The sequence below is a fragment of the Schistocerca cancellata genome, chromosome 5 (genome assembly GCF_023864275.1).
Source record: "Schistocerca cancellata isolate TAMUIC-IGC-003103 chromosome 5, iqSchCanc2.1, whole genome shotgun sequence".
Lineage (NCBI taxonomy): Eukaryota > Metazoa > Arthropoda > Insecta > Orthoptera > Acrididae > Schistocerca > Schistocerca cancellata.
In genome coordinates this window covers 432,672,363-432,683,855 of record NC_064630.1, presented here as the reverse complement: position 1 = coordinate 432,683,855, position 11,493 = coordinate 432,672,363, and positions in this window count along the sequence as shown.

Here is an 11,493-nt window from a genome sequence, read left to right as displayed (position 1 = left end):
TTTAATGTAGAGAGATATGATCCCAAAATGTTTCCTTCCCTGGCTACGCCATGGGAAGAACATAGGCCTGAGCAGCAATACTTGGTTTTCACAAGGGCTGATGAGGGTTTCTTCTTGGTCACAAAGCCCTTATTCTTTGTGATCATTGAAGACAAGCCTTGGGAAGTGGTAAACGTCTCTAAAATGAAAAGCAGGTCAATTTTGATCAAAACAGCATCTCATGCCCAGTCACAGATGCTGCTTGCCTATGACAAGCTGGGTGACATACCAACGACTGTCACTACCCACAATAGTCTACATATAGTTCAGGGCATCATTTTCCACTGAGACCTGCTTTTTCCATCTGACAGTGAGTTGTATCTCAACTTGGAGCAACGGGGTGTACACTTTGACCTTCACATCCCTAGGGGTCCAAAGGACAATAGCATTGCTACCGATTCCTTCATCTTGGGCTTTGGGAGCAGTTCATTGTCTGATAAGGTCAAAGTGATGGTATACCAAGGTGATGTGAAACCATATGCTCCCCACTCCATGTGGTGCTTCAAGCATTTGAAATTCGGGCACATGTCTTCACATTTGGACGTTAGCCCCATCTACTGTAGAGACTGTGGATCACCACTGGATGCGAATGCTCCTTGTGCCCCTCCCCCCAATCTGTGTTTACTGTGGAAAGCATCTTCTCCCTGTTTGCTAGATTGCACCATTTTCCAGAGAGAGAAGAAAATACAAGAATATAAGCCTCTGGAATAACTAACTTATCAACAGTCCTAGAAGGAGTATAAGTGCTTGCACCCTGCATGTATAACAGTGTCACATGCTACAGACAATGGTACTCCCACCTGTTACAACTCTTACAATGGGCCCTCAGGGTTGCTCGGCCATGCCTGCCTGCCTGATGGTTGCTGCTTCCCCCACATCTTCCCACTCACCAGGAACATTGGTCCCTACCTCTCAGCCAGAAACAAATCATCTTTCTCTGGCTTCTCTCACCAGGATGGAGTCCCTCGGGACACTTCCCTCCAAGGTTTCTACCCGTCTACAGCCAGACACCAGCCAGTGGCTGATGGAGCCACATCCTAATAGTTACAGAGCGTCGTGATCATCATCATTATATGCAAACTTGTGCTTCTTAATACACTTTTGGAGTCTGTGGCTGTTAGGTAAGGGCATATCAGGATATTACTCTTGGCATTGTTTATCTCGGGTGGTGAAGTGTCTCGGGACATTCTGTCCGTATTCGTTTCTCAGCTCCCCCCAACTTTCACAATCTTCAGTAATTTCAATGCCCATAACCATTTGCGGTGTGGCACAATGATCGCTAGCTGCGGTAAAGATCTCGTAAACTTACTGGCACAACTTTAGCTTTGACATTTGAATACTGGTGCCCCCACACACTTTAATGTGGTGCACGAAACTTTCTCAGCCAGTGACCTTTCCATTTGTAGGCCTTGTCTTCTCCCAGTCATCAACTGACGAGTCTATGATGAACTGTCTGGTAGTGATAACTTCTCGATCTTCCTTTCCCTCCCTCAGTGTCACTCCCCTGAACACCTGCCCAATAATAAAACGAAAATGAGAATGCTGGGAATGGTACGTTTCAACAATTGGATCACATACCTCTCCTTCACAGGATTTGGCAATGACCAGACGTCTCTATGAATAAGAGACACCTGTAGATTTACTTGGTATTACCTTGAATGGTGCTGTCTATATTGATGCAGATACTGTCCCTGAACATTTTGCTCTGCATTATGCTTGAGCCTCTGCACCTGAGGATTATCAACCAAGGCCTTTCAACTACTATAATTTGGTTTACTTTGGGGCTGCTATCCCAACAACTTTTATCCAATGTCAACAACTTATAGCCGTCTTCTTCGACCTGCGGAAGACTTGTGACACCACATCTTCACTACCTTACGTGAGTGAGGCCTCTGGTGTCTGCTCCCGATTTTTATCCAGAAATTCTTGTCTCATCATATTTGCCGGGTTCAAGTTGGTACCTCCCACAGGACTGTACATATCCAAGAGAATGAGTTCCTGCAGGGTTCTATACTGGGTGTCCCTCTCTTTCTAGTAGATATCAATGGTCTAATAGCAGCTTTGCAGTCCTCAGTACCACTCTCCTCGTATGCTGACGACTTTTGCCTCTACTAATGCTCCTCTAGTGTTGAAGTTGCTGAACATCAACTGCAAGGTTCCATATGAATCGTGCAGCATGGGCCCTCACTCATGGCTTTCAGTTTTCAGCCACCAAGACTCATGTCATACATTTCTGTCATTGTTGTACCATTCACCCACAACCAGAACTTTACTTCGACGACCAACTACTCAATGTGGTGGAGATTTGTCGCTTTTAAACCTGGTCTTTGATGCTCGGTTGATGTGAATTCCCCATCATCGACAGCTTTAGTGGTAGAAGTGATAGTGCTGGCTATATATTAATACACTTCATTGTCTGAGTGACACCAGCTGGGCTGCAGATCACACTACCTTTCTGCAGCTTTACTAAGCCATATACAGTCCCATCTTGATTATGGGCGTCTGACATATAGTTTGGCATTGCCCTCAGCAATGCAGACACGGGATCCAATACATCACAGCAGGTTTTAACTTGTGACAGGAGGCTTTCAAGCTAGCCATGTAAACAGCTTACTTGTGGAGACTGGGTTCTCACTATTACAGATCAGGCGCCAACAGCAGTTTGTCAATTATGCTACAAACATTCACAGCACCCCCAAGCATCTGAACTACTATCTTCTCTTTTGAAACACTGAAATCCATCTCCTGCAATGGTGGCTCCGATCAGGGATTACGATCGTAATCCACTTCTAGTCCCTCCTCTCTGAACTCGAGTTGTTTCCTGTACCATCTCTCCTCTAGGCCCACTTATGTACACGTCCATGGTGCATCTGTTGGCGACAGCTTTGACTTGACCTTTCACAAAATCCGAAAAACTCTGTTCAGTTTGAGGCCCACCACCACCAATTTTTCTCCATTCTTGGCACATTCCAGGTTTCATAAGTAGTATATAGCGCTGGCTCGATGGTTGCTGGTCATGTAGGCTTTGCTTATACTAAGGTCGGGCGTACTGAAATACACTCCTTACCAGATGACTGTAGTGTCTTCACTGCTGAGTTGGTAGCCATCTTTTGAGGATACTCGTTCCTGCACCGGTGAGTCCTTTCTCTGCTGTGACTCCAGCAGTGTGCAAGCTCTTGACCACTGTTCCCCCCACTGCCCCTTGGTCATGGCTACCCAGGATTCCCTGTATGCCCTTGAACAATGTGGACGCTCAGTGACTTTCAATTTGGATCCTGTGCCACGTTGAGATCCTGGGGAAAGAACTTGCTGATAGCTTGGGCAACCAGGCTACCAATAAGCTGACCCTTGAGATCTGTATCTCGGAAACATACCTCCAGTCAGTCTTACGCCATCAAGTTTTAGGGATCTGGAATACAGAATGGCTCACTCTGACTTCATCCAAACAAAGTGTGGGTGATAAAGCAGACTATGATTCTGTGGAGGTCCTCCATGCAGGCCTCTCCCAATTACTCTACCATCCTTTGCTGGTTACACACCAGCAATACTTGGCTGAGTCATGGTCATCTCCTGCATCACAATTCCACTGGCATTGTGGTTCCTGTTTGACATTTTGCTCAACTGTTCCAACCTAGCCACCCTGCAGCGGACTCTTATTCTCCCTGGCTCACTAATGCTGGTGTTAGGAGACAATGCCTCAGCAGCCTACTTAGTTTTACATTTTATTTGTGAAGGGGGCTCCTACTACTCTCTTTAAGGGAGGCCACTTAACCTTATTGGCCCATTAAGGGGTTGTCAGAACACTCTGTTGCCCCCTCTGCCCACATTTGGGGTGCAGCTGTCAGGGCTTGGCCCTGGCCCTCATCCTACCTCACCTTTTACAATTCCTTTGCTCTCATGAGTGGTCTGTTTGACTTGTTTGTCTTTTGTCTATCTATGCTTCTCGTGCCCTGTCTGTGTTTGTTTTGTCCCTTATCTAGCATTCGTTGACATTTGGTAGATCTTGGAGTTTTCTTCCCTTTGGTTTTGCATGGTAAGCCATCTCTGATGTACAGTCATGTAGACTTATCTGTTTGAGGAAAAAGGGACTGATGACCTACAACACTATGTGATCAAAAGTATCTGGACATCCCCAAAAACATACGTGTTTTATATACTTGCATTTTTCTGCCACCTACTGCCAGGTCCCCCATATCAGCGACCTCAGTAGTTATTAGACATCGTGAGAGAGCAAAATGAGGTGCTCTGCCGAACTCACGGACTTCGAATGTGGTCATGTGATTGGATGTCACTTGTCATACGTCTGTATGCGAGATTTCCACACTCGTAAACATCCCTAGGTCCACTGCTTCCGATGTGATAGTGAAGTGGAAATGCGAAGGGCCACATACAGCAGAAAAGAGTAGAGGCCAACCTCATCTGTTGACTGACAGAACCGCCGACAGTTGAAGAGACAGACATCTATCCAGATAATTACACAGAAATTCCAAACTGCATCAGGATCCACTGCAAGTACTATGACACTTAGGCAGAAGGTGAGAAAACTTGGATCAGCTGCTCATAAGCCACACATCACGCCGGTAAATGCCAAATGATACCTCGCTTGGTATAAGGAACATTAACATTGGATGACTGAACAGTGGAAAAATGCTGTGTGGAGTAACGAATCACGGTACACAATGTGTCGATCCAATGGCAGGGTGTGGGTATGGCGAATGCCCAGTGAACGTCATCTGCCAGCGGGTGTAGTGCCAACAATAAAATTCTGGGGTAGTTGTGTTATGGTGTGGTCGTGTTTTTCATGGGGGGGGGGGGGCTTGCACTCATTGTTGTTTTGCGTGGCACTATCACAGCACAGACCTACAGTGACGTTTTAAGCACCTTCTTGCTGCCCAGTGTTGAAGAGCAATTCGAGGATGGCAGTTTCATCTTTCAACACGATGGAGCACCTGTTCATAATGCACGGCCTTTGGCAGAGTGGTTGCACGAGAATAACATCCCTGTATTGGACTGGTCTGCACAGAGTCCTGACTCGAATCCTATAGTCCACCTTTGGGATCTTTTGGAACGCTCACTTCATGCCAGGCGTCATTGACCAACATCAATACCTCTCCTCAGTGCAGCACTCCATAAAGAATGGGTTGCCATTCGCCAAGAAACCTTTCAGAACCTAACTGAAGGTATACCTGCGAGAGTGGAAGTTGTCATCAAGGCTAGGGGTGGGCCATCACCATACTGAATTCCAGCATTACCGATGGAAAAAAATGGTTCAAATGGCTCTGAGCACTATGAGACTTAACTTCTGAAGTCATCAGTCCCCTAGAACTTAGAACTAATTAAACCTAACTAACCTAAGGACACCACACACATCCATACCCGAGGCAGGATTCGAACCTGCGACGGTAACAGTCGTTCTGTTCCAGACTGTAGTGCCTAGAACTGCATGGCCACTCCGGCCGGCTTACCAATGGAGGGCGCCACGAACTTGTAAGTCATTTTCAGCCAGGTGTCCGGATACTTTTGATCATATAGTTTAGTTTGGTTCCTTTAATTATTCAACCAACCAACTGGTGGTAGAAACAAGCCGATACATTTTAAAATGTGAGTGGATTTGAAGAAGGCTTAACTATAGACTATGTTTTCAAAGATGATTAGTTTGTGGATAAAACAATAATTTTCAAATAGAGAGAGAAAAATTACATTAAGAGATCACGATTAGTGGAAGAGAGATTTTCTCTGACAGTGCAAATATTTCCAGAATGAGATTTTCACTCTGCAGCGGAGTGTGCGCTGATATGAAACTTCCTGGCAGATTAAAACTGTGTGCCTGACCGAGACACGAACTCGGGACCCGAGTTCAAGTCTCGGTCGGGCACACAGTTTTAATCTGCCAGGAAGTTTCAGTGCAAATATTACTTCGACTTCCTTGATGTCTACAGACAAATGCAGCAAAGCAGATGGCACAAGGGAGGCAAGTACCTCTGATGGGCATGAACTGCGTTCTATACTGATCATTGCATTTCCCATGAACATATCATGAATTACGATGCCATTAAGCTATTGCAAGAGTCTCACACCTCCTGGCATTGCGTACTAAAAGATCTCTAAATCTGACTACATGAGGAGCTAATAAATGAAGACAATATTATGAAAAAGATAGGTTGCTACTCACCATATTGTGGAGATGGTGAATCGCAGATAGGCATGACAAAAAGACTGCTGCAAGTTAAGCTTTTGGCCAAAAGACCTTGTGCACTAGACAACATACACACCCACACTCACGCAACTCACTCATATGGCCATTGTCTTTGGCAGCCGAGGCCAGACTCCTTTATTCCATCCTGCATTTTCCATTGTTTAATACAGTAGTTTTTAATTAAGTAAGATCTGGGATCCAGCCTTGAACATGGTGAAAGTACAGTGGTGGTCCGTGTGGAAATCTTCTCCCAGAACGGCAACTGAAAAGGATGAGAATGTGTTGTTATGAAGCCAGCAGCCAGTGGAACCGGATACTGTTGCACTTACACGGTATGCTATGGAGGAAATACAATGTGGAACATGCGATACACTTACTATGGCTGTTCCACCAATAGCAAAACATCACCAAGGTAGGGAAAAAACATTTAAGAGTTTCCGAGAAGATTCTGAGACAGTCATCCTTCCAGCAGGCAAAGGAAATACTATGGCCATGCTACATCATCAACTACACAGGCAAGAAATGTACAGCTTATTAGAGGGTGATGCCTACAGAATAAAAGACGCTGCTACAAACCAGGTAATGGGGAAGGTCATCATGCTTCCCCAACACACATTTCAAAATAAGACGCTACAGAGACTTCATTCACGAGCTGCTGCACTGCCTGGACTTTACAGACTATCTAGCGTCCACGAAGAAGGCAAGCCACTCCAGCTAGATGTTAGCAACATCAGTACACCAACATACTAATTAACCTGATAGCTTTACTCAGCCCCTTTGTGGGAAATGCCAAAACCACACACAGAATTCGGCAATTTCATCTAACAGCTCCTGTATTACCGACTGGGCCAAGAAGACCTCTTTGTGACTGATGTGGGTGTCTCATTACAAAGTTATCTAATAGACTCCCTAGGCCAGCACTAATGAAACTTACTGGCTATTTTCGTTACAGCTGGGACCACAGCATAGAATATGTTATAATATGACATTTTGTAGTGAATAATTCCAGGTACCCTGCAAATAGTTTAATTACTAATGCTTCTTCTTTACAGCATGCTTGTTTCTGCTATAATGCCACTCTCAAGTAAACCTGTAAATGTTACATTTGGTGAGTGACTTTCCTTTATAAAAGATGTACATAAAGGTCAGTTTACATACATACTTACATCTAGTTGGAATAGACGTCCATACTGCATCACTGAGTAAACTGTAAACTGTCCATTTATTCCTAGATAGTTATAATCGTGTAAGCTTTGTTTGTATAGAATATTTTCGTGAACTACTTTTAACAACTGGACTGACAGTTTAGTTGGTGGTGTTTATGTTTACAGTGTAATGGTTCAAATGGCTCTCAGCACTACGGGACTTAACATCTGAGGTCATCAGTCCCCTAGACCTAAAACTATTTAAACCTAACTAACCTAAGGACATCACACACATCCATGCCCGACACAGGGTTCGAACCTGCGACTGTAGCAGCGGCGCGGTTCCGGACTGAAGCGCCTGGAACCACTCGGCCACAGCGGCCGGCTTACAGTGTAATGACTGTAATCTTTGCTAGTCAGTGTTGTTAGTTGCGTTTCATTGCTATTATAATTTTGCTGTCATTTGTACCTATGGTTATCTTTCGTTTTCTGTTTACTGCGATTTTAATCCAACGTTTCCCAAAATGTCAATAAAATTTTCTAGATAGTTTTTATGATTGAGATCGTTTTGTTCATTAGGGATATCGTTCGGATAATGTTTTTGTGTGCATATACAGTAAACTCCCGTTTATCCGAATCGCATTTATCCGAAATCCGAACAAATTTTTCCGATTTCCGCGACTCAGATTGGCGCTATCTGATACGTCGCGCAGCTACGCCTTTAGCTAGCTAGACTGACACTTGTCAACAGTCAACTTGTCTCCGCCTGGAGCCATGCATTCGTTGGTGTTTTTCGGCAGTCTATTGCTAATCAGTGCACTGGCGCGTGTCAAAAGTGGGAGTGTCTTCAATTCGTGCGTGTTTTGGCTTAAGTTTTAGCGTGTTTCTTGTTCGTATTGCGTGGTTTCATGCCAATGCCACCTATTGGAATTCTTTGTATGTACAGTGTTGCTGGCAGCGCGACGTAGCCCTGTCGAAATCGACAATGACAGTGCGCCGCCAAAGACTTTCCCCCTGCCTGTTGTCGGTACATCAGACGGAGTAGAACGTTTAATAATTTAACAGTGAACTTACAACGCACTGTTGTGTTGCCGCGTGGGCTTGGGTAGGATAGGGTAGAGGGGATAGATGTATCGAAAGTTTTCATTCGATGGCTGCCACAGCCTGATTTAAAAAGTCAAAAGCTTTGTCTAGTGCGTTTCGAGTGTTGTCAAGTCGTGCGTCTGTGTGTTTTCGAAAAAAAAAAAAAAAGATAACGCTGACCGTGCTTACGGGCACGAAACGAAAAAAGAATGTGATACCGTTGGAACAAAAGCTTCGCGCTTTGCAGAGAATTGATGTTGGTGAGCCACCCGCGAAAGATGCTGCGGATTGAACGTTGGTAAGAATACGATTACTGATTGGAAGACAAATAGATCAGAAATTGAACAATTTTCCATCCAAGCGTCAGGCAGTGCGGTGAAATCTTGAAAAACAATGAGAAAAGGTGCACATCCTCAGTTAAAAGAGGCCTTATTTTTGTGGCACGGACAAATAAGAGCCAAAGGTGTACCAGTTTCAGGTCCTTTACTTCGTCAAAAAGCGACAACTTTTTATGAGCTGATTGAAGGAAAGGAGCAAGAATTCCTCGGAAGTGATGGCCCGCTGGAATGGTTCAAGAAGCGGCAAGGCATTCGTGAAATTGCCATCAGCGCCGAATCATTATCCGGGGATGAAGCCGCTATCGCTAATTTTAAGAAGAAACTGCACACAATATTCGATAAATGAGGTTATACTGGCGATCAACTTTACAACTGTGATGAAACCGGGTTGAATTACAAAATGTTGCCAACAAAAACCCTTGCCTCTAATCAAGAAAAAACGGCATCCAGATATAAAAAAAGCAAAGGAAGAGTTAATGTCCTCGCATACAGTAATGCCACTGGCAATCATAAATTGTGCCTTACTTTAATTCGCAAGTCCTAAAAGCCAAGAGCATTTAGACAGCAACCAGCTGATAAGCCTTTGCCATTGTGGTACACGAATCAGTCTAAGGCCAGGATAAACGGCGCCACTTCAAAGATTGGTTCCAGGCAGAGTTTGTTCCAGCTGTAGAAAAATACATGGAGGAAAATGGACTTCCTCGGAAAGCGCTACTTCTTTTGGACAATGCTCCTTCTCACCCAGATGATCTACAAGATGGGGATATCAAAGTTGTGTTTCTCCCACCAAAAGTCACGTTTCTATGTCAACTGATGGACCAAGGTGTTCTTGAGGCGATGAAAAAAACATTACAGACGCGAGCTGCTGGAAAACTTAACTACTGCGATTGATGCTGAAGAAGATTTTGTACAAGCTCTTTAATAAATCTATGTTTAAAGTGTCATTCAGTGGATTGGTGAAGCTTGGAATCTAATTCCTCCAATTTCTCTCGTTAGGTCTTGGAAAAAACTCTTGGATCATAAGTTAACTCATAAATGGCGAGAAGAAGGAGGCAACTCCGAAACTCAAGCTGACGTGCCAGAAACAGATGCTAATGACGTAATTTTGTTGGATTTACTGGAGAAGCTACCAAGTTGTGAAGACGCTAACTTAAAAAGCAAAGAGTTGTATTGGAAAACGACTTTTTTGATGTGACTGAGGAAGAAATCGTTCAAATTGCGACCAATTAGAAAGTGTCAGAAGAATATGTATCTGATGGCGAAGCAGAGAAAAAGATTCCTCACACAGTCGGTTACGAAGCGATCCCAACCGCGCTGGGGTGCATCAGCCAACAGGAGGAGGCGACTTATTCCGGAATCGTTTGTTTACAACGTTGGAGATATATTGTCACAACATAAGTTTCTCAAGCCAAAAAACCATTACTGACTTTTTTCCAAAAAATAAATTCTACGAGGCGTCTTAGAACTTCAACGTCCATAAGTTATATGTTTTTTTTTTTACTTTAAAGTTCCTCTAGACAATCCTTTCGTGCCTTTCAATAATCTCTAGATTTGTTTCATAATTTTGTGCAGTAGTTTATTTCTTATTAAAAAGAGTAGGTAATAAAATTAAAACTCCTGTTTTTTTCCTGCAGCCAAATAAGACGGATTTTTTCTGTAAGAACGCAAAACAAATGAGCTTTGTTATTCAGCATTTAAAAACGCCTCAACACAATTTTTCAGTCAAAAACAAGCAGCCTTATTCAATCAATAACATTCTACGTACCCTACGCAAGTTTTACGACCATATTTCGCGGATTGACGCAATTCGGAGTGTTTCACGAGTGAAAACAGGGGGACTTCGGTTTATCCGAAATTTTCGTTATCAGCACCAGCCGCCGTCCTGATCATTTCGGATAAACGGGAGTTTACTGTATTTCTAATTTTTCCAAGATGTTCGTGCCATATCCGTTCGATATTCCTTGTAAAACTTGTAATGTTTTTTTCAGTACCTATGTTCTGCATTTCAAAAAACCAAAACAAAAGTCCATTAACATGGACTGCATTTGACTGTAATGACTACAATCCGCATGAACAATCTGCCTCTACAACAGAGCCGCCACCTTGTGATTATGTTACTAGCTTCTAGAAAGTTGAAAATGATGTTAATTTCTCCTCCATTAACTCTTACTCTTGGGTGCCATTGGTCACTTAGAATCGCCGAAAAATGAATTATCAGCGTGCAAACCGCCTATCAAATTTGTCAGCTCATTAATTATGCATGCTTACCTCTCGTGCTTATCGTTATCTGATTCGTTCCTCCTCTGATTGGTAGAAACTATATTTAGATTTTGAATTACCCACATATTTAATGTCGCTTTCTCTCTCAGATTAAACGAAAGTAGTCGTGACTTACAACGTAGTGGGTGCATGTGTGCTAGAAAAGGCTCTCATTTACAACTGCCATGCCTAAAGATTTTTAGAGGTGAGATGGCCATCCTTGCCAGGAAACTGGCGCCCCTTTGAATTCGAGACAAATAGCACATTGAGGCTTTGTTGACCTATATTCTTTTTCAATTAATCAAGTAATTCACTGCAGTTTTAAAAAAATTCTGTTCCCTTTTAGGCTGTCTCAGATACATTAATCAAAATCTGAAACTAATTACATGGGTTGTGATTCATCTTTTTATTGGTGTCACATCGGTGCAGACTC